Genomic DNA, 25,026 nt, shown 5'->3' with positions numbered 1-25,026 from the left:
AATAAACACTAGAATGCTAGAGGGATATAAGCATTAAGCATTTATAATGCTTGAAAATCAACACAGCCATTTAGTTATATGAAATGTAGCTTCTTCCAGAAGATAACTTACTGGGGTTTAACCTCCCATATTTTATATACAATTCATCTGTGATTTACCCTAAGTGCTTCTGTATATTGAATAATCAATCATTGTACCTACTGCAATGTAAGAGTGTGTCTGGGTAGGATTATCATTATTTGGGGGAATCTATTGGGTTTTGGGTAAATTTGAAAGCAGGAAACAACTAAGTTTTGACAGATGGAGTTTTGTAGAGGGGCCAGTTGCAGAACTGATTATGTTTTCTTTTTTTCTTTTAATGATGCATTTGTCTTACCAGATATTGCATCCAATACAGAAGTTCCAATGAGCATGATACGGCTTCATGTTGCTGTGTAAAGAATACTAGGGATACCATTCTTCATTTATCACAGACGTTTGGATAAGCATTATTTTATGATGGAAGCATTACAGCATTTGGAGTCAGAAACATCTGGAATTTGTTTCTTCTTCTGTCAATAACTCATGCTCTTGCCTTGAGAGAATATACCACTTTCAGGTCTCTAGTTTCTATGCATTGGAGAAGGAAATGGCAACCCGCTCCAGTGTTCTTGCTTGGAGAATGCCAGGGACGGAGGAGCCTGGTGGGCTCCATCTATGGGGTCGCACAGAGTCAGACACGACTGAAGCGACTTAGCGGCAGCAGCAGTTTCTATATCTGTCTTTAGAAATAATAAATTTGGGCTATTGCTCTCATTTTAAAAGTAGATGCAGTCCTTTGCATTAAGATATAGTCAACAGTAAAATCGACTATGGTATTTTAGTTTCACACTAATGGTAACTATACATAAAATTTGCATAAGGATTCATCTCTTATAACTTGTCTTTCAATGATGTTTGAGCAAAGAGAAACTTTTGATAATGTAGCTAGGGGCATGCCAACACTTCTATTTTTATGTGTTTTCTGGCTTTTGTTTCACATGTAAAAGTGATGAAAATTCTTTATGATACCAGCATGTAGTAGAAGCTAACAGTGGAAGCAAACTCCAGTGCTGTCAGCATTATGGAAGAAATGAGGGTTGAATGTATCAGAAATTCTCCAACCATATTCTTTTAAATTCTAGTCAGTTGTGGCTATTGCCTCATAGTGAGAAACTTTTCATTAATTCAGCATGTTGCTAAGTTACTTCACTCATGTCCAACTCTGTGTGACCCCATAGACGGCAGCCCACCAGGCTCCCCCATCCCTGGAATTCTCCAGGCAAGAACACTGGAGTGGGTTGCCACTTACTTAAACCAGCATAGTTGTTACAATCTATTTAAGACAAATTAATTTGAAATCTATTTATTTCTATTTCATTAATATCATTGGAGGGAGGATACATATAGAAAGAGTTACTCAATTGTTGCAAAAGAATTTTGTTCAGTTGAATGTTTGCATATTTATTTTTAGAAATATATTTTAATGTGAAATGGAACAATACAATTTTCCTTCTCAAATTGTTGTATCCAAGATAAGAACTTTCTATTAAAACACTGGTCATATGTTCATCCCAGCAGCATGTGAAGTTCATTTAGCTACTCTGATATTTCTAACTCTTTCTGCTAGGCTGAAGATACACTATTTTAAATCATCTCATAAATGTCTTTGGTTGCAAAAGAACAAATATGACTTAGAGTTTTTAAAAAATTTGAATATTTGACTGTGGAAGGCAAATAAACTTTTCTGTAAAAAAGAATACAGGGTACCCATGATCACTTTCTTCATAATAATTAAGGAATGGGGAATGATGTCATGATTTAAGGAAGTTTACTGCACTCACAACTGTGGTCAACAAATCTTTCAATTTGAAGGAAAACCTTTCTAGAAAGTTTCTAGAAACAATTGAGCATACACTATAATTCTGCTATATGAGCCATCTTCCTTTAACTGGACAACATATATATTTTTTCTAGCTGCCTCATCAGTAGAACTAAGTAGGACTAAGTTTTCTTCTCTGATTCCACAAGAAATCTCTGACAACAAGGGCACAAAAGTCACTTCAGTGGTCCACAGAATGCTAACTCTTCTGTACCACTATAAAAAAATGCAAGTGACTTTAACCCCAACATCAGTAGACCTAAGAAGATTTACTGCTGCTGCTGCTAAGTCTCTTCAGGCGTGTCCAACTCTGTGCGACCCCATAGATGGCAGCCCACCAGGCTCCCCCATCCCTGGGATTCTCCAGGCAAGAGCACTGGAGTGGGTTGCCATTTCCTCCTCCAATGTAAGAAAGTGAAAAGTGAAAGTGAAGTCGCTCAGTTGTGTCCGACTCTTAGCGACCCCATGGACTTCAGCCCACCAGGCTCCTCCATCCATGAGATTTTCCAGGCAAGAGTACTGGAGTGGGGTGCCATTGCCTTCTCCTCTAAGAAGATGAGTGCCCATTATAAGACTGCTAACACTGTTATCTCCTGTTCTATGAGGTAAATTTCTGTCACAGGCTTCAGACTGGTTCTGGTAATTAGATGAAGGAAAGTATGTTCATTTTTGCATTTGACCCCAATACTTTGGGCTTCTTATTCCTTGGAAGAAAAGTTATGACCAACCTAGAGAGTATATTCAAAAGCAGAGACATTACTTTGTCAACTAAGGTCCGTCTAGTCAAGGCTATGGTTTTTCCTGTGGTCATGTATGGATGTGAGAGTTGGACTGTGAAGAAGGCTGAGAGCCGAAGAATTGATGCTTTTGAACTGTGGTGTTGGAGAAGACTCTTGCGAGTCCCTTGGACTGCAAGGAGATCCAACCAGTCCATTCTGAAGGAGATCAACCCTGATATTTCTTTGGAAGGAATGATGCTGAGGCTGAAACTCTAATACTTTGGCCAGCTCATGTGAAGAGTTGACTCATTGGAAAAGACTTTGATGCTGGGAGGGAATGGGGGCAGGAGGAGAAGGGGACGACAGAGGATGAGATGGCTGGATGGCATCACGGACTCAATGGACGTGAGTCTGAGTGAACACTGGGAGTTGGTGATGGACAGGGAGGCCTGGCGTGCTGCGATTCATGGGGACGCAGAGAGTCGGACATGACTGAGCGACTGAACTGAACTGAATAAGATACCACCCTTATGGCAGAAAATGAAGAGGAACTAAAAAGCCTCTTGATGAAAGTGAAGGAGGAGAGTGAGAAAGTTGGCCTAAAGCTCAACATTCAGAAAAAGAAGATCATGGTATCTGGTCCCATCACTTCATGGGAAATAGATGGGGAAACAGTGGAAACAGTGTCAGACTTTATTTTTGGGGGCTCCAAAATCACTGCAGATGGTGACTGCAGCCATGAAATTAAAAGACACTTACTCCTTGGAAGAAAAGTTATGACCAACCTAGACAACATGTTGAAAAGCAGAGACATTATTTTGCCAAGAAAGGTCTGTCTAGTCAAGGCTATGGTTTTCCCAGTGGTCATGTATGGATGTGAGAGTTGGACTGTGAAGAAGGCTGAGCGCCGAAGAATTGATGCTTTTGAACTGTGGTGTTGGAAAAGACTCTAGAGAGTCCCTTGGACTACAAGGAGATCCAACCAGTCCATTCTAAAGGAGATCAGTCCTGTGTGATCTTTGGAAGGAATGATGCTAAAGCTGAAATTCCAGTACTTTGGCCACCTCATGCGAAGAGTTGACTCATTGGAAAAGACACCGATGCTGGGAGGGATTGGGGGCAGGAGGAGAAGGGGACGACAGAGGATGAGATGGCTGGATGGCATCACAGACTCGATGAACGTGAGTCTGAGTGAACTCCGGGAGTTAGTGATGGACAGGGAGGCCTGGCGTACTTTGATTCATGGGGTCACAAAGAGTCGGACATGACTGAGAGACTGAACTGAACTGAACTGAACTGAACTGAACTGAACTGAGTGGCTTAGTGGGTAGAGAATTCGGCTGCAATGCAGGAGACATAGGAGCTGCCGCTGCTGCTGCTAAGTCGCTTCAGTCGTGTCCGACTCTGTGAGATCCCAGAGAGGGCCTCCTACCAGGCTCCTCTGTTCCTGGGATTCTCCAGGCAAGAACACTGGAGTGGGTTGCCATTTCCTTCTCCCGTGCATGAAAGTGAAAAGTGAAAGTGAAGTCACTCAGTCGTGTCCGACTCTTAGTTACCCCATGGACTGCAGCCTACCAGGCTCATGGGATTTTCCAGGCAAGAATACTGGAGTGTGTTGCCAAAGCCTTCTCCAGACATAAGAGATGCAGATTCAATCCCTGGGTTGGGAACATCCCCTGCAAAAGGAAGTGGCGACGTACTCCAGTATCCTTGCCTGGAAAATCCCATGGGCAGAGGTGCCTTGGTGGGCTACAGTCCAAAGGGTTCCAAATAGTCAGAGATTAAGAAAACACACACACACACACACACACACACACACACACACACACACACGTCATTACTTTAAAAAGAATTCGAGTGCATGAGTTACTTATTGTTTAGCTTTTCTATGCAGCTTCCTGTTCTTGACACACAAATAGGCATCTTGAAAGAATGCTTTGTGTTATTTGTTAATATGATACAGAATTATTACCTTTGTTCTTCAGTATTTCCTCTTGGTTTCCTTCAGTTACTTACATTATAAGATATGATATACCTCAAGGAAGCTAAGATACCACAGAAAGCACACAAAAGACTAACAGTCTTGGAAATCTATAGCATCATAGGATTAGAGGAAACACGATGAATCCCAATGCTAACAAAGACTTCCCAAGCTGTTAGAAGAAAAGAAAAGAGAGCTAAAAGTGAACTGAAGATATCTGAAAGGCTGATGGCTCACCGTATCCCGAGTATAATAACTTCATGGGTCTAGATCTAAATGGCAAAGATACTGGAAGTACATAAGATTAGGTTGTGGGAGCCCTGCGAATAAAGACCTGAGTCAGGATCCCTGAGGACAGTCTGTTAGACAGACAGATCCCAGAGCAGAAATGGCTGCAAAGTGTTTCTGAATAGTCTTGGAGAATTCTTCATAGCCCAAGAGAAATATTGAGCAGAGAGATCAATTCCCATGCACTAGAGAGGGGCACAGAAAGGAGTTATTCTCAATCTAGACACCTTAAGAAATGAGCAAAAAAACAGGGACCTCTATGGGCAGAAGAACTGGAGGGGAATGTAATAGTCTCAGAAAATACCATAATGGAAAGATGGTAGTACAAAACAGAAATTATATGTCCACATTGCAGGAAAAAAGAAAAAAATATATATATATATTTGGATGTGTGCTCAGTTGCTGAGTTGTGTCTGAATCTGCAACCTCACAGAGTATAGTCTGCCAGACTCTATATCTGCTGAGTGGAATATTATTCAGCAATAAAAAGGAATGAATTATTGATGAATGTTACAACATGAATGAACATTGGAAAAATTAATCTAAGTGTAAAGGCACTTTACATAAGGCACAAAAACCCACATATTGTGTGGTTCTATTTATATGAATAGTATAGGCAAATCTTGAGAGACAGAATGTAGACTGGTATTTGCCAGAGGCAAGAGAAAGGGAGAATGTGAAACTGTTACTAATGGCTATTAAATTTCTTTGGTGTGTTGAAATTAAACTGGTGTGTTCTCAAATTAAACTGAAGTAATGATTGAACAAACTTGAGAATATACTAAAAAGTACGAAATCGTACATCGTAAAAGGATGCATTTTATGTTTGTGCATTGTAATAGGTCACAAATAATAATAGACTAGAATGAAAGCAAAAAGATCTTAAATCATTGTTCACAACTCTGTCAGAAAATTGCTATCAGTGATGAGGCAGACTCACAGAATTCATGGCTAATATGAAATCTTCCATAGTTGTGTGCTGAGAAGAAATTTGAAGTCACTCTAGAGACTGTTTTGAACATCCTGAGAAGGACAAAGTGTGATTTTCAGAAGCAAGGGAGGATGAATAAAAACTGACAATGTTCAACTTTCCCAGTGACGGTTCTGAGAACACTTAAACAAGGAGATCTGTGGGAGGTGATTTTTAAGTCTATATCTTGAAATAGGCATTTCTAAAATAGCCGTATCTTTTTTAGGAGAGAATAGAAAAAAATCTAGTAATTATATTCCAAACGAGATAGAAACAACCAAATTAGCATGCCCCTTAATATCGCTAAGTGTAGTGAGTTGTGCATAAGTACTGCATCCTTCTTTCCTTTATCCCTTAATCAAAAGGAGTGAGGACCTTATCTATAGCTAGCTATACTGACCTAGTCATGAAAACTCTGGATATGTAATATATGTCTATATCTATGTATGTTGGGGTTGGAGTGGAGCTAATGCTATCTACAGAATCACAAGCTGATGTGCCTATAGGTGTTAATATCTTGGAGAAATGGATTTGAAATAGTTTTAGGATATGGTACCACTTACCAAAGTATTCATTGGGAGGACTGATGCTGAAGCTGAAACTCCAATACTTTGGCCACCTGATGAAAAGAACTGACTCATTGGAAAAGACCCTGATGCTGGGAAAGATTGAAGATGGGAAGAGAAGGAGACAACAGAGGATGAGACGGTTGGATGGCATCACTGACTTGATGAACATGAGTTTGAGTTGGTGATGGACACGGAACCCTGGAGTGCTGGAGTCCATGAGGTCGCAAAGAGTTGGACATGACTGCTGCTGCTGCTGCTAAGTCGCTTCAGTCGTGCCCGACTCTGTGTGACCCCCTGGATGGCAGCCTACGAGACTCCCCTGTCCCTGGGATTTTCCAGACAAGAGTACTGGAGTAGGGTGCCATCACCTTCTCCGTGGACATGACTGAGGGACTGAAATGAACTGAACTGAACCAAAGTTATTTTACACACACACACACACCACTCTTCCCTGGAAATACGAATCTTAGATTCAACTAAAGAAAAATGTATTGGGAAAAAGACTAAAATTGTTTCTTCTATATGATAGAATTGATGCCTAAAATAGAAATTAATATAAGATATAGAAATCATAAAGATATAATCAAGTTATGGGCTTAGTATTATTGATGTTTAAAAAGGGATTCTTTTTTTTTGTTAATAGCAAGCAGTCAATTTTTATTCTTCATCTTGAATAATGTCTTGGATCCTCCCAGGACTTTGGTATTCCACTTTTTTTCTTCTTTGTTTGCTTGTTATTTAGTCACTAAGTCATGTCTGACTCTTTGAGACCCCATGAACTGCAGCACACCAGGCTTCCTGTTCTTCACTATCTGCCATTGCCAATTTCTATTTTTTTAAACTTTTAATTCTGTATTGGGGTATAGATGGTTAACAATATTGTGATAGTTTCAGGTGGACTGTGAAAGGACTCAGCCAAATATATATATGTGTCCATTCTCTCACAAATTCCCCTCCTATCCAGGCTGCCACATAACACTGAGCAGAGTTCCATGTGCTATACAGTAGTAGAAAAAAAAAAGATTCTTAAGTGAAGCAAACATAAATGATTTCATGATATCTAATATGACCATTTACAGTATCACTGTGTTAATTGCTATATTGTCAAGAACCTGTAGTTAAACATTTGTCTTGACAATAACAAGTTGGAGTATGTGTACTATGATATTTGTGCTTCTCCCATGCCCACCAATGCCCACCAAAAAAATCTGCCTACAGTACAAGAGACTTGGGTTCTATCCCTGGGTTGGGAAGATCCCCTGGAGGAGGAAATGACACCCCACTCCAGTATTCTTGCCTGGAAAATCCCATGGACAGAGGAACCTGGAGGGTTACAGTCCATGGGGTCGCAAAGACATGACTGAGCAACTAACACTCACTTTTACATGCCCATTAGACATGTGAGTCCGTAAGTGTAGTATTCCATTTTTGTGGTCTGGTTGCAGGAAGATGGAGCATGTAAGAAAAGCAACACACAAAAGCACAGAAGTGGGATACAGTTTTGATGTGTGCTTATGGTAAGAAAGATTGCTTTAATTCACATGAAGAAGAGGACCAATGAAAATATCCCTTGAAGATGCAATAGAAATGATGACATAAATAAGTCATGGCATCCAAGTCTATGTAAGCAACTCAGCTCTGCCTTCTGCATCATAGCATGTGTCTCACTGATGCTGGTCTAAAGGATCAGTGCTCCTGAGAAGTGCTTATAGGTTTAGAGGCTGTTGTTTCAATGCTGGATCCCTGGAAACTAATACATAAACCTTGGATTAAGGATCGTTGGTTTAAATGAACTCTAAAATCCTTTCTAATTAAAAAAATTAGTGACTCTGTATTGCACATGGGAGGAGGCCTTATCATTAAACTAACACTTAAATTTTATTTTACCTGAGCTTGAAGCCTTGCTAGGTAAATTTTTATTTGATAAAAATGACAATATTTAGTTTTATAATCCTCCTTTATTCCCTGTAAAACTGTTGAGAAAACCATTTCATTTATGCTTCAGTTAGAGAAAATCTTTTTCTTTCATTGACTCTTGCAAGTGCCAATTTGATAGCAAATAGTTTCATCTAATGGCATGACAACAGTAATTTCACTAGGATCTCTTAAAAAGCAGTGTGGTGACTCAACTTATCAAAACTTAGAATTGAAAAATAAGAAAATGTTGTTAAATGCTTACCATCAGTAATTTTTGGCTTCGGCTTTCACATGTAAAGAGCTTCGATCATCATTCTATCTTTAAGAAAAAGCTAGAGAAATTGAAATTCAATGCTTTTTTCTTGAATCCTTTAAAAGTTACAATTGTGGACTAAACCAACACCCTAAAGTCTGGAGAGACAGATGCATTCAGAAAAGCACAGGTGAGATCTGCTTACCAGGAGCAGAAGCTGTTGGAATCACAGACTTGTAGGAACATGAAAATAGTAATTTTGACCAGTTGTTGGAAGCTGAGTGTAGATTGATGAGAAAGTGAAAAACTCCTGAGGGCTCCCATTTTTTTTTTTTTTTAATGAGCTTTACCTCCAAGAAGCCTATTAAGATTCTAATAATGAAAATTCAAGAAAGATCACTTTGTGGTGCTGGCAAGAGGAGAGGTGTAACCACTGTGAAATACATACAGAGCTCTCTCCAAGTCTAGTTTCTAGAAAAAGGGACTTAGTGCATGCATACTTACTCAATAGCTTCAGTCATATCCAACTCTTTGCAACCCCATGGACTGTAGCCCACCAGGCTTCTCTGTCTGTGGGATTCTCCAGGCAAGAATACTGGAGGGCATTACCATGTCCTTCTCCAGGGGATCCTCCCTACCCAGGGGTTGAACTCAAGTCAACTGAATTGCCAGTGGATTCTTTATCTACTGAGCCCCCTTAAAGCCTAACTTCTTTTGTGAGAAGGGAATTGCTTCCATTTCAATTGCTACTGACTTCCTCTTTCACCTAAGAGAAATATAACCAACACTCAATGGAGTTAGAGGTTCAAGAAAATAGACAATATTATATATGAAATGAATCACCAGTCCAGGTTCAATGCATGATACTGGATGCTTGGGGCTGGTGCAATGAAATGACCCAGAGGGATGGTACAGGGAGGGAGGAGGGAGGGGAGTTCAGGATGGGGAACACGTGTATACCTGTGGTGGATTCATGTTGATGTATGGCAAAACCAATACAATATTGTAAAGTAATTAACCTCCAATGAAATTAAATAAATTTATATTAAAAAATAAATTAAAAAAACAGAAACAGAAAAAGAGGTGTAAGAAGGGATAATGCATGAATAGAAAGCAGTTACAAACATGGTATATATTAGTCCAACCATATCAATAATCATCCAACATACGACTGGTCTAAATGCAGCAATTAAAGTCAGAGACTATCAGCATGGACATAAAAATGAAGATAAACTATTATGCTATATACAAGCTGCTGCTGCTAAGTCACTCCAGTCGTGTCTGACTCTGTGTGACCCCACAGACGGCAGCCCATCAGGCTCCCCCGTCCCTGGGATTCTCCAGGCAAGAACACTGGAGTGGGTTGCCGTTTCCTTCTCCAATGCAGGAAAGTGAAAAGTGAAAGTGAAGTCGCTCAGTCGAATCTGACTCTTAGCGACCCTATGGACTGCAGCCTACCAGGCTCTTCCGTCCATGGGATTTTCCAGGCAAGAGTACTGGAGTATGGTGCCATCACCTTCTCAAGAAATCCACATTAAAAATAAAGACTCAGGTTGGTTAAAAGTAAAGAGATAGCATAGAGAAATGTATGTCAAGCTAACAAAAGTCAAAATAAGTTGAAGTAGTTAATTTCAGACAAAGCCAATTTCAGAACAAGAAAGGTTACCAGAGATAAATAAAAGCAATGCACAATGATAAAGGGCTCAATTCCCCAAGCAGCATAATCATCTTAAGTGAACAGAACTCTAATAACAGAATACCAAAACAATTGAAGCAAAATATTTACCATTGATTGAACCATGTAAAGACAAAACATTGACATAAAAAGATATAACTTTTTCAGTATACTTATTGTAATCATAATACACTTTACATTATCAATATTGCATAGTTACAATTCTAATTTTGACTGAAGCTGTTAATATAGATTAGAATCACATATATCTACCAATCTGATAACAGATCAAACTGCTACATTGTCTAAAATACTCTCATATAATGTGAATAGATCCAATGAGAAAAAGACAGATTAAAGAAAAATGTGAAGCAAATTTATACTTATAAAGCTGGAATTATAACCATATAGCTTATTGTTGGGAGAAGGCAATTCCACCCCACTCCAGTACTCCTGACTGGAAAATCCCATGGACGGAAGAGCCTGGTAGGCTGCAGTCCATGGGGTCGCTAAGGTTCGGACACCACTGAGTGACTTCACTTTCACTTTTCACTTTCCTGCATTGGAGAAGGAAATGGCAACCCACTCCAGTGTTCTTGCCTGGAGAATCCCAGGGACGGGGGAACCTGTTGGGCTGCCATCTATGGGGTCGTACAGAGTCAGACACGACTGAAGTGACTTAGCAGCAGCAGCAGCAGCAGCTTATTGTTTGACTCGTAACAGAAAGGAATAAATAATGCTATAGTGATCATTATTTTTAAAGGCCCTAATTATTTAAAAGTATGAACATTTGGTCAATCCAATATATAATTTCAGGCACAACTTTATTCCAAGAATGCAAATAGTTACCTATTTAAGTTGATGACTAGATCATATAACTTGAAGAAAGAATCTCAGAGTGATTGGTTCTCTGAACAATAAATCCTATGCAGATGATAAATGAAATAATAGATGATTTGTATCAAAATATTAATTCAAAGTCCTACTTAACAAAAATTCTTACTATTTTATAATATAAATTATATGGGGAGAAGTGACGTGAAGTCACTCAGTCATGTCCGACTCTTTGCGACCCCATGGACTGCAGCCCACCAGGCTCCTCCGTCCATGGGATTTTCCAGGCAAGAACATTGGAGTGGGTTGCCATTGCCTTCTCTAGGGGATCTTCCTAAACCAGGGATTGAACCCAGGTCTCTGGCACTGCAGGCCAAATGTTTGGATTGACCAAATATTCATACTTTTAAATAATTAGGGCCTTTAAAAATAATGGGAGAGGTATAATGCAAATGAACAGGAAAATTAGTAAAGAATAAGTGTTAGTAAAAATAGTCTCAGCTTTTCAAGTAACACTTGGTCTATGGACAAGACTGATAAATTTAAACAATATATATTGGTTTAGCACATCATCTGGGAAAAAATAAGAAAATTTAATTCAGTGCCAAAACTTCATGTACTCTTTGATTATAGTTCCTTGGGCTCTGATATTACTATTATTGTGAAATGGAGGGGGAAAGAAAGAAGGAAAAGAACTGGTGAATGGAGAAAAATTTCTTCCCTTCAGTAAGTTCTCTCTATGGCCATCAACTAAAGTAAACATTCTCTAAATCCACTTTTAAAGGAATTTCTTTGGTTTCAAGGAAGTAGAATAGAGAAAACAAATTGTATATAAAGATTATCTTTTTATTTACTCAGTGTTTTCATTCCTAAGTTATGAAGTGATGAAGCAGAGTTGGGTTTAGTTACAAATTTGATTAGATAAACCTGTTCAGTTTTAGTTCAGTCGTTCAGTCGTGTCCGACTCTTTGCGACCCGATGAATCGCAGCACGACAGGCCTCCCTGTCCATCACCAACTCCCGGAGATCACTCAGACTCACGTCCATCGAGTCCGTGATGCCATCCAGCCATCTCATCCTCTGTCGTCCCCTTCTCCTCCTGCCCCCAATCCCTCCCAGCATCAGAGTCTTTTCCAATGAGTCAACTCTTCCCATGAGGTGGCCAAAGTACTGGAGTTTCAGCTTCAGCATCATTCCTTCCAAAGAAATATCAGGGTTGATCTCCTTCAGAATGGACTGGTTGGATCTCCTTGCAGTCCAAGGGACTCTCAAGAGTCTTCTCCAACACCACAGTTCAAAAGCATCAATTCTTCGGCACTCAGCCTTCTTCACAGTCCAACTCTCACATCCATACATGACCACAGGAAAAACCATGCCTTGACTAGATGGACCTTAGTCGGCAAAGTAATGTCTCTGCTTTTGAATATACTCTCTAGGTTGGTCATAACTTTTCTTCCAAGGAGTAAGTGTCTTTTAATTTCATGGCTGCAGTCACCATCTGCAGTGATTTTGGAGCCCCCAAAAATAAAGTCTGACACTGTTTCCGCTGTTTCCCCATCTATTTCCCATGGAGTGATGGGACCAGGATGCCATGATCTTCGTTTTCTGAATGTTGAGCTTTAAGCCAACTTTTTCTCTCTCCTCTTTCACTTTCATCAAGAGGCTTTTTAGATAAACCTGTAGCAACTTAGAATACATTTGTTCCAGGAATGTGATTATATTATTTTGATTAAGTTTTAATACCTCTAGGACAAAAATGCTTGTACAAATTATATGTATTTTGTTAGGTTGTTAGGAGAAGAAATAGTAATATTCATGAATTGTGTTAATTATATAATGCAGGATATGTTCTATTTTATCAGGCTTTTTGGTTCAAAAATCTTAGTTTAATCTTCTGGATTCTTGCATTAAAAAGAAAAAAAACTTGAACAGAATAACTCTTTAATGTAAGCCCAGTATCCTAATAACATAGTATAAAATGTCTTCTGATTCTAAGTTCATTTGATGCTGTAATAACATCACATCATGCTGAATAGCTTCAATTGAACAAAAAATGGAAATGACTTATTTAGAATACTCAGTGGTGACATGAAATCACCTTTTATCTATTAGATGTTTTATCTATTATCCTTGATTAACTTTATGTTAAGTGTTCAGGCAGAGGTTTTGAAAACCCTCTTTTAGAAATGTGGCTAACCTGTTTGTAGGAGAGAAGAAAACAATTTTTGTTTGGGCCATTAATCAATAAATGAGCAGCTTGGTTCCAATTGAAAAACTGCTCTTGCTCTGTCAGGTAGAAGCAGTTATTAACTAGTCCCTGAACAGAACATGGTATTTCCATTACTTTCATCTTTCCTGATGAGCAGATAAATGGATAGGAAAAATGACTTGACCAAAATAGACAGAGCTGAAGAGAATGTATTTGCAAGGCATCAAGGTGTAAATGAAATTCCTAACCGCATCTTTTGTATCTGTACACAGTTGAGTAAAGGAACAGACTGATTATGTGTGAGAATATGTCACAGTTCATGTTCATTTTAGATTCAGGAAAGCTAACTATAATAGATAAAGAAGATAGATTCTAGCCTCAAGGAGTTCATGGCTATGAAAACAGAGAAAGAGTCAATTGAAAGTGTATAAGTGTGGTATGCAAGGTGACATAAGTAATCGAAGCCTGTTCTGAAATAAGTTAGCGTGCAACTTAACCCATCATATTTAAATCCAAGAAGGCTTCTTGGATTGTTTTTATTGATGCATGAAACAGACAAATGAATGAGAAAGAGATGATATTTTATAGCAGAAAGAAGAGAAGAGCAAAAAAAAAAGATTTGAAGAAGGCAGGAATGAAAGCTATATAAGTATGTTATTTAACATGGCTTGTGTAGAGGATTTGAATAGTTATGAAGTAAAAAATGAGGTGGGACACTTAAACAGAATTATAGATATTGACTTTCTAGCGAAGATTAGAGAAAGGGTAATAGCTAAAGGGATTCATAATTGATAGTTATTTTATCTGGGTGAACCAACTTACAGGATTTACCTGTAAAGCATCTGTGGGTAAAGCATCTGCCAGCAGGAGACACAGGAGATGCTGGTTCCATCCCTGGTTTGGGAAGATCCCCTGGAGATCTTCCTCTTGCCTGAAAAATCCCATAGACAAAGGAGCCTGGCAGAGTACAGTTCAAACAGTAACAAAGAGTCAGACACGACTGAGTGACTAAGCATAGCAGCACAGAACCAACAGACATATAGATAGGTTAAGGAGAAGCAATTCAATAGAGAAGAGAAGATAAAGGATACAAATGCTTGCAAAGTTAGTTCTCAAAATGAGTAGAATTCTACCAAATGAGCCTTGGAATTTTCTAGCCTCTCTTTTTTAGTGTTTTTCCTGGTTTTTGCTTCTATAGAAAATTATTATTTTGTTTTCTTTTTAAAAGTCTCTGTCTTAAATCCTCTTCTTATCTCACTGATATCTCCATCTGTATAGCCCAGGGACTTAATGAACACAAGTTGCTCTCTTCTACTAGGTAACCAAGGTAGATTTGCTGAGGCTGTACTCCAAGGTGTCCGAGGACATTGCTAGACCTTGTGGCAGGGGGACAGAGCCCATGTATACCTTGTGCTGAGCCCCTGACCCTTCAGTTTGAAAGTGATACTCATGTTGTTTCCATACTTACTTCGTTGGTCAGAAAAAGTCATGTGGTCATGACTAAATTCAATAGCTTGGGAATGTATAGTTTTTGCACAGGATGAGGGACCAAAAAGAGAGCATTGAATTAAGGAGACTGGAAATGCAATCTGCCACAGCCTCTTCCTTTTAGGAGGAAATCTGGACGTTACAAGGCTAAGTAACTTGTCCAAGGTCACACAGCTGGTAAGTTGTTAGACTAAGATTCCGTTTGATTGCCAAAGCATATTACAGTTGTGGTGCATGGCTCTGTCCTGCCAGAATGTGGTTAAAAGCTTTGAGATTCCTCTGGCATTGCGAAAACATAAAGTATTAGGTTTCCCAAAGGTATTTATAGAAAATCCATGCTCATTGGCAGTATTTTACGTTAATAATGAAATTCAGCATTTTTTCCCTTTCATTTCTCCCTTCATCTGGCCATCTCACAATCACGACTTCCATCTTTACACTCAATTCTCATCTGTTTCCTCCTGCACAACCAAATCTATGTGATTATTGTGATTATTTGAAGATAGAAATGGTTAGGAAAAGCATGGCAATATTTAATGAAACATAAGAGTCCATGAGTTAATGGGAAAACAACATACGGCATTTCCTAACTTTGAAAATAGAGGACAATTTGGTGCCAATCATGCTGGTTTTAGTTCCTGAGATTAATTTACATTGTTTTGCTTTCTAGCTAAAGAATTCTGGTGGGTTCTGAAATCACTCATTTTTCTTTAATTACTATGAGATATCATAATACCACTTAATTAAGAAATCTTGCACAATGCTTGAGGACAAAATCTTTTATGCATACTTAACACTCATACTAGCATTTGTGACATTTATATGGTTCTCTCTAGAGAATTTATAGTGTATGGATATTACATAGATTATTCCTTTATATGGAATAAATTTTATATAGATTTTGATTATTCTTCCCACTCCATAGCTATGTGCTTATGTTTTAAATAATGAATAGATTCTTAAATGTATTTTTTAAAAATAATGCTGAACATTTAAATTTTAAAAATAATGTAGAAAAAAGACACTTGCTCCTTGGAAGAAAAGCTATGCCAAACCTAGACAATGTATTAAAAAGCAGAGACATTACTTTGTCAGCAAAAGTCCATCTAGTCAAAGCTATCGATTTTTTCCAGTAGTCATGTATGGATGTGAGAGTTGGACCATAAAGATAGCTGAGTGGCAAAGAATTGATGCTTTTGAACTGTGGTGTTGGAGAAGACTCTCGAGAGTCTCCCTTGGACAGCAGGAGATCAAACCAGTCAACCCTGAAGGAAATCAGTCCTGAATATTCTTTGGAAGGACTGATGCTGAAGCTCCAATCCTCTGGCCACCTGATGCAAGAGCTGACTCATTAGAAGAGACCCTGATGTTGGGAGAGATTGAAGGCAGGGGGAGAAGGAGACGACAAAGGACAAGATGATTGATTGGCATCACTGGCTCAATGGACATGAGTTTGAACAAGCTCCAGGAGATGGTGAAGGACAGGGAAGCCTGGTGTGCTGCAGTCCACAGGGCTGCAAGAGACAAACACGACTGACTGACTGAACAACAAAAACAACAATCTTAGGCTTGCATATTATTTTGTTAAATGTTTCGGATGTATAACAATTATAACATAAAGCACATACTTGACAGTACTTGAAATTAACTGTTTATTCCTGACTTTTTGGTAGCTGCATTTGCAGGACTTCCCAGGTGGTGCTTGTGGTAAAGAACCTGCCTCCTGAAGCAGAAGATGTAAGTAAGAGACCTGGATTTAATCCCTGGGTGGGGAAGACTCCCTGGAGGAGGAGACGGTAACCCATTCTGGTATTCTTGCCTGGAGAATCCAGCTGATAGAGGAGCCTGGCAATCTACGGTCCATAGTGTCGCAAAGAGTCTAACACCACCATTCAACTTAGCATGCACTCAGGAGGTATGTGTGCATATGGCAGTGGGGGGTTGGAGGAAGACAAAAGCTGAGAAAAATATTTTGAAGATGCAATGAGAGCTTATTTAGAATACTGTTCCTAGAATGTTAAAATCTTCAAAATGCTGTAATATTTTATAGCATTTGTGATTGATCAAATTAAACCTTTTTATAACGTTGGGCACCTCTAGTGTATATTCTTCCCTTCTTGAATATAAACTTTCTAATGTGTGTGCTCTGTTGCTTCAGTCGTGTCTGACTCTTTGCAACCCCATGAACTGTAGCCCTCCAGGCTCCTCTGTCCAGGCAAGAACATGGTAGTGGGTTTCCATTTCCTATTCCAGGGCATCTCCCAACCGAGGGATCAAATCTGCATCTCCTGCATTGCAGGCAGATTCTTTACTGCTGAGCCACCACGGAAACCCCAAACTGTCTGCGGGTAGGGGCGTGTGTAACTATTATCCAGTGCAACACTTGGCTGGAAGTATTTACCCTATGTTATGTATTGGATAGATGAGTGAATATACCTTATAAAAACTGACAGTGTCCCTGCCATAGAAATTCAGTTCAGTTCAGTCACTCAGTAGGGTCCGACTCTTTGCGACCCTGTGGACTGAAGGACGCCAGGCTTCCCTGTCCATCACCAAGTCCAAGGGCTTACTCAGACTCATGTCAGTTGTGTTGATGGCATCCAATCATCTCATCCTCTGTCGTCCCCTTTTTCCTCCCCCCTTCAATCTTTCCCAGCATCAGGGTCTTTTCAAATGAGTCGGTTCTTTGCATCAGGTGGCCAAAGTGCCACCTTTGCATTGGAGCTTCAGGTCCAGCATCAGTCCTTCCAATGCATATTCAGGACTGATTTCTTTTAGGATTGACTGGTTGGATCTCCTTGCAGTCCAATGGACTCTCAAGAGTCTTCTCCAACATCACAGTTCAAAAGCATCAATTCTTCAGCATTCAGCTTTCTTTATAGTCTAACTCTCACTTCCATACAAGACTATTGGAAAAACCATAGCTTTGACTAGACGGACCTTTGTTGGCAAAGTAATGTCTCTGCTTTTTAATATGCATAGAAATTATATTGACAACATCTTGAAGTAATTCATGTGCAATAAGTATAAATGTAATCAATTTAAGATCATTTTATTAATGGTAAAATATATATATTATTTTGAGATAAGTTATACTGAAAAAGCAATTATACTTTAAATTTTAGAAGAAATAGTCACAAAATATGAAAGTTATTTTGAGCTCTTTTTTCTTTTTATACTTGACTTTCTGTAACAGTTTTACAACTCACTCTTGAGTAATAAATGTTCACTATTTCTGGTTTCAGAAGGTTAACAGCACTATAGGATTCTGTTAAACTTTACAGGCACTGAGTTCAGATTTCCACAGTCACAAGAACATTTAGCTGGAGAACAGATTTGTCTTTCTTAAATATTTTCTTAGACAATCTCACTGCTAGGCCATGTCTCATTCATATTATTTTCACTGGAAATACAGTCATCCAAGAACAAATTAATTTTTTTATTCCAAGTTTTTTCCTGATGTATTTACCAGATTGCTTCATAGTACTAGTCCATTTGACTAGATAAATGTGGGTTTTTATAATGAAAATTCAATATAGAACAATAAGGCAGTGTTCATGTGGAATATGGTTATTGTTTGCCTTATAACTTCATGATACCAAAAAATATTTTTAAAAGTTTAAGCTATAGAGTTTACTTTTGTTTCTTTCAATGTGCATGGATATGAAGCTGGATCTATTAACTGTATATGTTTGCATAATGTCATGCATTTAAACAAAAACTGGTCTCTGTACTCCATATGTTCAGAAGGGCTCTGTGCTTCATTAAGACACTATGACAAAAATAATTAATTTTTTTGTGAATTGCAATTTTTATATTTATTTTTCTCATGTAAACCTCTTATGAACCATATGTTGCAGGCAGAATAGTCAGTTAACTTCTCAAGTTAGTAAAACTAAAGTTTAGAAAGGTTAAGCGACTATTAAAGTTTACACAGTTAGTGAAAACAGAGGCAAGACCTCCCAATTCATCTCTACCTTCTTTCTTATCTCTTTCTTTTTTCCGCCTTTTCTTTTCATGCGTGGCACTTGATCACCAAAATGTACAATCCAATAAACTATTAGCTTCTTTAGGACAGGCAACAAATTCCCCCTTGGCATTGTTAATATGGATCTTCCTTGATTTACAATGGGTTTCAGTTCAGTTCAGTTCAGTCGCTCAGTCATGTCCGACTCTTTGCGACCCCATGAATCGCAGCACGACAGGCTTTCCTGTCCATCACCAACTCCCGGAGTTCACTCAAACTCACGTCCATCGATTCAGTGATGGCATCCAGCCATCTCATCCTATGTCATCCCCTTTTCCTCCTGCCCCCAATCCCTCCCAGCATCAGAGTCTTTTCCAATGAGTCAGCTCTTCGCATGAGGTGGCAAAAGTGCTGGAGTTTCAGCTTTAGCATCATTCCTTCCAAAGAAATCCCAGGGCTGATCTCCTTTAGAATGGACTGGTTGGATCTCCTTGCAGTCCAACGGATTCTCAAGAGTCTTCTCCAACACCACAGTTCAAAAGCATCAATTCTTCGGCCCTCAGCTTTTTTCACAATCCAAGTCTCACATCCATACATGACCACTGGAAAAACCATAGCCTTGACTAGATAGACCTTTGTTGGCAAAGTAATGTCTCTGCTTTTCAATATGCCATCTAGGTTGGTCAAAACTTTTCTTCCAAGGAGTAAGCGTCTTTTAATTTCATGGCTGCAGTCACCATCTGCAGTGATTTTGGAGCCCCCAAAGTAAAAGTCAGCTGTTGTTTCCATTGTTTCCCCATCTATTTTCCATTAAATGATGGGACCAGATGCCATGATCTTAATTTACTGAATGTCGAGCTTCTAAGCCAATTTTTTCTCTCTCCTCTTTCACTTTCATCAAGAGGCTTTTAGTTTCTCCTCATTTTCTGCCATAAGGGTGAGGTCATCTGCATATCTGAGGTCATTGATATTTCTCCTGGCAATCTTGTTTCCACCTTGTGCTTCTTCCAGCCCAACGTTTCTCATGATGTACTCTGCATATAAGTTAAATAAGTGGGGTGACAATATACAGGCTTGACGTACTCCTTTTCCTATTTGGAACCAGTCTGTTGTTCCATGTCCAGTTCTAACTGTTGCTTCCTGACCTACATATAGATTTCTCAAGAGGCAGGTCAGGTGGTCTGGTATTCCCATCTTTTTTAGAATTTTCCACAGTTTATTGTGATCCACACAATCAAAGGCTTTGGCATACTCAATAAAGCAGAAAACCTGTTGACAAACCCACCATAAGTTGAAAATATTATAAATAAAAATGCATCATATATACGTAACCTATGGAACATCATAGCTTAGCTTAGCTTACCTAAGTGTTCAAAACATTTATATTAGCCTACCACTGGGCAAAATCATCTAACACAAATTTATTTTATGAAAAAGTGTTGAACGTTTCATGTAATTTGTTGAATACTATACTGAAAGTGAAAAGCATTATGGTTGTCTGGGTACAGAATTGTTGTAAGCATATTGGTGGTTTACTCTCGTGATCTTGTGGCTGACTGGGAACTCCAGCTCATGGACACTGCCCAGCATCATGAAAGAATATCATATTGCACATAACTAATTCAGGACAAGATCAAAATTCAAGATTTCTACTGAATGCACATATTTGCACCATTGTAAATTCAAAAAAATTGTGTCAAACCATGTAAGTAGGAGACTGTTTGTAGTATTTTAACTCTTCCCCTTATACTACATTTTGCAAAATTTTACAAAGATAATTCTCCTGAAATACAATTCATTAATTCAATGATTGTTCAAAACAAAATTTTAATTCTTAATCTCCAGGATATTCTAGAGTCTGGTATCAATTTTTTTTCCCCTTTTACTTTCTTCCTACTCTTGTAGCCAGACAAGGCTAATTCTTCTTTCTTACACATAATTTCCTGATAATTTATCTTTGCTCAATCTCTTTCCCCTCAGGTCTAGCACTTTATCCCATCATGCTCTAGCTATCTGATGAAGCGTTATTCAAGCAACTCTACCTATGTATTATTTATTTTTTCTGATTTTCCAGGTCTTGTTCTCTCCCAGCCCCTCACTCAAGCAATCTTTTCATATGATGTACTCTGGTACAATTTTTCTGCAGTCTTCTTTTTTAGAAGCCACTTGGTTTCTAAATGATGAGCTCCCACTTTGTGGCAGTCACTTTCACGTAACCCAGGGTGGGGGTAGGGACAGGAAAATACAATCTGATCTGACAAGTAAATGAAAGACTAATATGTCGTGCAGTAGAGGCAGTATCATGCCAAGATACTGTGGGCAATTTGGCAAACAACTAACGACTGAAATAGAGAATGTAAAAGAGAAAGTTGAAGGCATAAGGGTTAAGAAGGGAGAGGAATCAGTGCCAAGCTGCTGATGAGCTACATGCATCATGATAATAGTTTGAGATGTTTTTCAAACTCTCTCTTCAACATCTTACTGCCGCTATTATATATATTATATACTACTATTATTATTATAAAAATTCTGTTTTACAGCTATGTAAGGCAGTTCCCTTATGACCTTGAGGGAGGTATTCAGTCCCTTTGTTAGGCTTAAATATCTTTATTTATTTATTTACTTTTGGTTGCACTGTATCTTCAGTGCTGTGTGCACGCTTTCTCTAGTTGCAGCAAGTGGGGACTACTGTCTGGTTATGGAACAAGGGCATCTCATTGCCATGGCTTCTCTTGTTGCAGTGCACAGGCTCCAGGGCACATGGACTTCAGCGGTTGCAGTATAGGGGTTCAGTAGTTGTGGCTTCTGGGCTCAGTTGCCCCTAGGCATAAGGGATCTTCCCATACCAGGGATCAAACTGCTATCTTTTGCATTGCAAAGTAGATTCTTAACCACGGGACCACCAGGGAAGTCCTAAAAGTCTTCATATATATATCAAAACCTGCTTAAGGATTTTCTAAAGGAAATCAATCCTGAATATTCATTGGAAGGACTGATGCTGAAGCTGAAACTCCAGTACTTTGGCCACCTGATGCGGAGAACTGACTCTTTGGAAAAGACCCTGATGCTGGAAAAGAATGAAGGCAGGACGAGGAGGGGACGGCAGAGGATGAAATGGTTGGATGGTACCACTGACTCAATGGACATGAGTTTGAGTAAACTCTGGGAGTTGGTAATGGACAAGGAGGCCTGGTGTGCTGCAGTCCATGGGGTCGCAGAGTTGGACACGACTGAGCGACTAAACTGAATTGAAACCTGCTTAAAGCTTGCAAATACTGTAATATGATATGAAGCTGAAAATAGCAAGAATTAAGTGGTTACAAATTTGAATTATTTGAGCCTTAATTGCATAGCGACTGAACTGAACTGAACTGTATAGTGGTAGTGAGATCAAATAAAATGAGATGGAAAGGTAAGACCCAAATTGCACAGCTATTTTATTACACTGTATGGGAAGACTCTTGGTATTGGTTTGGACTATGAGAAGCAATTTTAATTTTCAAGATTGAATCAAAGTAAGATGTCCAGGATGTAAAGGTATTTTTTTTCCAATTGAGATTTCTTTTCTATGCTGAATTAAACTTTGCTTTATCACTTTTTGAAATGTCATATCCAGGGAAAAGTAAATGAATGATATTTTATGAAATTAATATGCTTGTAATATTTTCTCTGCAGCAAAAGTAATGAAAGAAGGTCACAAATTCAGTCGTATAAGACAATTATTAATATTACTTGAGATATCAAGCATAACAAACTCTGGAATTTGGTGCAAGTCCAAATAATGTATCCAGAAATTAAAAATGTACCAATGAAAAACTGCTTTAAATCTGTAGTTAAAATTATACACTAGAGACTGGAAATTTGGATTAAAAACATAAACTTGGTTCTAGTACTTCTTTGCTCATAAAATAACTTATTTAATTTATCTGGACCAGTATTCTGCCTATACAATGAAAGGACTTTACCAGGCCAGTGGTCTTTTAAACAAAAGGTACATATGTAAGTAGTCTGTTATTTTCATTTGAAAGTGTGACTCTATGTCTCTTAGAATCATACACACTAAAATTTACATTAATTTCCTGGCCTTCTATTTGAGGAAATCTATTAAAGTTTCTTCCATTCCCTTCTTCCAACTTCCATAGCTTTGTAAATTAGGGTAACTTAATTTTGCAGATTCTATATTGTATGAGAATTTCTTTAACATTATTTTATTTTATAAGAGACTTACTCTGGAATTTAAAAAGCTAATATATTTTGCCTTCAGTGAGTGAACTCAACAATTAAAATGGTGAATTCTTAGGGATTTGGATACTACAATTTCATATGCTTTGTAAATTCAAATTCAGTAAAGTGCTGAATCTTACTCAGTGGTAAGGAATTTATCTATATGATGTCTCACACACAAAGAAACCCTCAAGCTATTATAACTCATATTTTAGACAATGCAATACTTTAAGCAAAAATCCTTTAAGTATTATGTAGGAATCAGAATGTATTTCTTAGTTACATACAGTAATACCATTATGTAAGAGATACTTAACATATGAACTGATTTTGACAGAGGAGGGATTTTTGAGCTTCTACTGTAAAAATTTACTGAGTTCTAGGAAGCCAGCTATTTTCTAAAGCTTTGCATGTAATGGGATTTGCAGCTATATTATCCCTAAAAAAAAAAAAAAAAACCTATCATCAATTTAAAGGCTTTCCAGGTGGCACTAGTGGTAAAGACCCACCTGCCAGTGCAGGAGATGTTAGAGACTCTGGTTTGATCCCTCAGTTGGAAAGATCCCCTGGAGGAAAAAATGACAACCCACTCCAGTATTCTTGTCTGGGAAATCCCATGGACACAGGAGACTGGTGGGCTACAGTTTATAGGGTCACAAAGACCTGGACATGATGGAGTGGCTTAGCATGCAATAAAGGCACATATTCCCAAAATGCCATAAATCTACATAGTCATTGTCTTCTGTTAAAATGTGTAACTTTATTACATAACACTAATGATCAATTCAGATTATCCTTATGACTATGCTGTAATGCAAAGCAGTTGAAGAGGCACATAATGAATTGCTCCATTTCATCTTTTTCTAACAGAAGGCATATTTAAAAAGCAACGTAAATATATACATTAAAAGTTTTCAACATCAAAGTTGATTACTGAAACTGAAAATTCTTAGTACGAGGGATAATACTTGTTATGACTTTAATCCAAGTAGACTGCATTCTAATGATCAAATTGATTTTAAAATTAATGTCAATTTTCAAAGCATATGGAGTTTAAATGACAACAGGATGGGTTAAAGCATTCTGTAGAACAAGACTGGCTGGGTTTGAATGCTAGCTCCAAACCACTGCTGTGACGCTTGCTAGTTGTGTGGTCCTGGCAAGACACTTGAATGCTCATGTCCTCAGCTGTGTTGTGACAGATAGATGGGGTGAAAGACTCATTGGAAAAGACCCTGATGCTAGGAAAGATTGAAGGCAAAAGGAGAAGGGGACAGCAGAGGATGAGATGGCTAGATAGCACTACCAACCCAATGGACATGAATTTGAGCAAACTAGGAGATAGTGGAAGATGGAAGAGTCTGGTGTGCTGCAGTCCATGGGGTCACAGTCAGACATGACTTAGTGACTGAACGACAAAGATGGGATGATATGTATGAAACAGAATAGTGTCTGGAAGATGGTATGTGCCTGTGTGCTAAGTTGCTTCAGTCGTGTCTGATCCTGTGAGATGCCATGGGCAACTCCTCTGACCATGGGATTTCCCAGGCAAGAATACTGGAGAGGGTTGCTAATTCTTTCTCCAGAGGATCTTTCTGAACAAGGACTCACACTCGTGTCTTTTACATCTCCTGCATTGGTAGGTGGATTCTTTACCCTTTAACGCCACCTGGGAAGCCAGGTGATGATGTTAGTTGCTATAAAGTATTTGTTGTTATTAATATTATTACTATTATTACTATTATATTTTGTCTTGACATATGAGTAGGTTTAAGTTTATATCAAAGCCACACTTACAATTTCATGTTCCAACATTCTTTATCACCAAGGCACAAAATGCTGATTGATAGAAATAAAAATTAGATTTAAAGTAGCTCCTCATTTCATTATTAGCAAAGGCCAATTGCCTTGTATTTTTAAGTTACACACTCCATCGAGTAAAATTAACTTCATTGAAATCTTGTCTTTCACCAGAAAATAATATATCTACACAGATAGATTTGCATCTTATTCTAAGGGATCTGAGGATACT

This window comes from Capricornis sumatraensis, chromosome 18, assembly GCF_032405125.1.
Source record: "Capricornis sumatraensis isolate serow.1 chromosome 18, serow.2, whole genome shotgun sequence".
NCBI lineage: Eukaryota > Metazoa > Chordata > Mammalia > Artiodactyla > Bovidae > Capricornis > Capricornis sumatraensis.
This window is presented reverse-complemented; position numbering follows the sequence as displayed.